The following is a 3,216-nucleotide window of genomic DNA, read 5'->3' as shown; positions in this document are numbered from 1 at the left end:
TGCACTTGTTGGGATGATAGGTGGCTGGCACTAGTTGTTGCGATCGCTGGAAGTTGCTCACAAACGGAGCTGATTCACTAGAAATTGCGCACTAATTGTTGGATTTTAAACGCAGCGGAGGCATGGCAAAACACTTTTACACATACAAAATCCAAATAAAAGCATATAAATCGTGAATAAAAATTCGAGGGATCGAATCTAACCTTTAAAATAATTCGGAGACAACGATCAGAGATCCTTAGCAGTTGCTCCTCAAGTGTGAAGCACTCCACCGGTATCCACCAAGGAAAACGATGTTAAGGAGGAGGAAGGAGGTTGGAGAGAATTGGGTTTTCCAAACTTTTTGGGTTTTTGGGGTCGATGTGGGTTGGAATAAAATAGGGTCTATAATAGTGTATTTATAGGCAAAATTTTCAGCTGAAATTTTCCCATAAATAATATTATTATTATCCCATTTATTATTCTCATTAATAATTAAAACACCTTTTAATTATTAATCCTTTTTCTAAAACACTTTAGAAATAATTCTCTCTCTTGATTTAATTTCCAAAATTAAATCCTTTAATTAATAATATTAAGAACTTTTCTTAATTAATTTATAATCAATTAAATCTCATTTAATCAATTATTAAATTTGCCAATTAATTATTTATTTCACAAATAAATAATTATTTAGCCATTATTAATTAATTCCCCCACCATTAAATCATTCTCTTTTATGGTGTGACCCTGTAGGTTCAATATTAAGCCGGTAGTAGAAATAAATAATAATAAAACTATTTTATCATTATTTATATAAATTCTCTAATTTATTAAATATGATTAATTAATTAATCACATTTATTCTACATCGTGAGGGATACTTCTCAGCATATCGCGACTATCCGGATAATATGAATTCACTGCTTAGAATACCAAGAACCTATTCAGTGAATAGTTACCGTACAATAAACTCCTTCTACCCTACAATGTCCCGATTAAATACAAGGCATGGATCTCGTGTCAAGCCTATCTAATTTAATCACTTGCTTACCATTTACTATGCGTAGTTCTATGCAAATTAGAAACTCCTTTCTAATTTCATTCACTCTGGCCAAAGATTCCTGAACTAGCATAAGTGGATCAGCCTTGACATTCGCTTCCTTCACTGGAAGGGATAGATCCTTTATTGATCATACACTATCTTCGTGTACAAATTCCTATACCAGTAGAGCCCTAATAATTGTCCCTAGAGATTAAGAACTAAACCAAAGCATAGTTCAGTGTACACAAGATGACTATGATGACCTCAAGTCTAAGGATACTTGTACAACTATCACTATGTGAACAACTGCTGACACGTGAGTGAACTCCATCAGTTGTTCAGCTGTGCGAGTCATGTTCAGTGAACTTATTCTATAATAAGCACCTACATACTAACTATAGTGTCACCACACAAATGTCTATGAGAACAGACATCCTTCATAATGAAGCAAGCATAGTATGTACCGATCTTTGCGGATTATTAATTACCAGTTAGTAATCCTATGATCAGAAAACTATTTAAGTTTAGAGTTATCATCTTTTTAGGTCTCACTATTATGATCTCATCATAATCCATAAAAAGCTTTACTCTAAACTATGGTATATCTTATTTAAACACTTAAATAGATACAGCCCGTAATAAAAACAAAACAAGTCTTTTATTAATATCAATGAAATCAAACAGATTACACAGGAAGTTATTCCTAAATCCTAATTCATGATTGGACTTAGGACATATTCCTTTCACTAATCAGTCTCGTGGGCACCAACACAAAGCTCAAAGACACTAGCGATTTGATTAACTCCATAATTAGCCAAAGTGTCCACCTTCATCGTCAAAGCCTTAAGTTGGGCAGCGATAACAGTTGCTGCGTCCAACTCCAGAATTCCTGTGACTTTTCTTGAGTCAGCCTTTGGGAAGGATTTTGGTACTCATTAGCAGCCATCAGTTCAATAAGTTCATAAACTTCATCGTAGCTTTTATCCCACAAGGCTCTTCCTGATGCTGCATCAAGCATGGGTCTAAAAGTAGCACCCAATCCATTATAGAAACAGTTAATAATCATCCAATCATGTATGCCATGGTTTGGGCACTTCCTTAACATCTCCTTATATCGATCCCAAGCCTCACACAAAGATTCTCCATTTTGCTGAGCAAACTGAGTAAGAACATTCCTGATTGCAGCAGTCTTCGCCATAGGGAAGAATTTAGTGAGAAACTTTTGCGCAAGATCCTCCCAAGTGGTGATAGACCCTGCTGGTAGAGAGTGTAACCAGCACTTAACTTTGTCCCTTTGAGAGAATGGGAAGATGCGTAGCTTGATAGCATCTTCAGTCACATCATTAAACTTGAAGGTTTTGCAGATTTCGATGAAATCCCTGATGTGCATGTCGGGGTCTTCAGTAGGAGAACTCCCAAACTGAACTGAGTTCTGTATCATCTGAATCGTGCTTGACTTGATCTCAAAAGTGTTAGCCCTGATGGCTGGTCTGATGATGCTTGATTGAATGTCATTAATCTTAGGCTGGGAATAGTCCATCAAAGCCTTCAGATTTTCTGCTTGATCACCCATCTCTACTAAAGCTGGTTCTTCAACTTTCTCTTCTCATCTACCTTCTTTTCTTCCTCAAAAACTTCCTTACGAACTACCATAAGTTCTTTCTTGGCTTTATCCAATGTTCTCTTACGAGTACGCGAATGTTATGCATACACCCTCGCTAGAGTACCTGAAATAAAACAAGGAACAAATAAGTAAAAATGTCCGAGTCAATGAACGTTAACGACCACTGATGGAAAGCACATAAACTATAAATTAACACTGCACCCCCCAGCAGCGGCGCCACAAACTTGTTAGTCGCTAAACACGCGCTAATATAACACGCAAGTATACGAGTTCGCAAGTAGTATAAAATCTTTTCTATTTCATTCTCACAGAGACTGTATTGGTTAACTAATTAATTACGTACATAAACAACAATGTATGGTTATTATTCAATGCTAAGACGATAACAATTTGAGGTTGTTTATAACTAAGAATTACGCTAACTATTATAACTACGAAATTAAGATTGACTGAATTAATATATATGACAATCATGGGATTCTAACTTCATTAAATACTTCATTCAATAACCTTATTGTTCTCAACCTTAGCATGCAATGGTAAAGACACTAATCAGACAACACGAAAC

General features: G+C 35.6%; 1 non-coding gene across 1 annotated transcript; it reads left to right on the top strand.

Annotated features, from left to right (window-relative positions):
* Positions 1-2,100: 2,100 nt before the first annotated feature.
* Positions 2,101-2,207, top strand: LOC141682193 (small nucleolar RNA R71). Its single transcript, XR_012559594.1, has one exon. It is a non-coding gene; the product is annotated as a small nucleolar RNA R71 (small nucleolar RNA).
* Positions 2,208-3,216: the final 1,009 nt, after the last annotated feature.

This window comes from Apium graveolens, chromosome 8 (genome assembly GCF_009905375.1).
Source record: "Apium graveolens cultivar Ventura chromosome 8, ASM990537v1, whole genome shotgun sequence".
NCBI classification, from domain to species: domain Eukaryota; kingdom Viridiplantae; phylum Streptophyta; class Magnoliopsida; order Apiales; family Apiaceae; genus Apium; species Apium graveolens.
The sequence above is the reverse complement of the archived record's forward strand: the minus strand, read 5'-3'. Positions and strand labels throughout refer to the sequence as shown.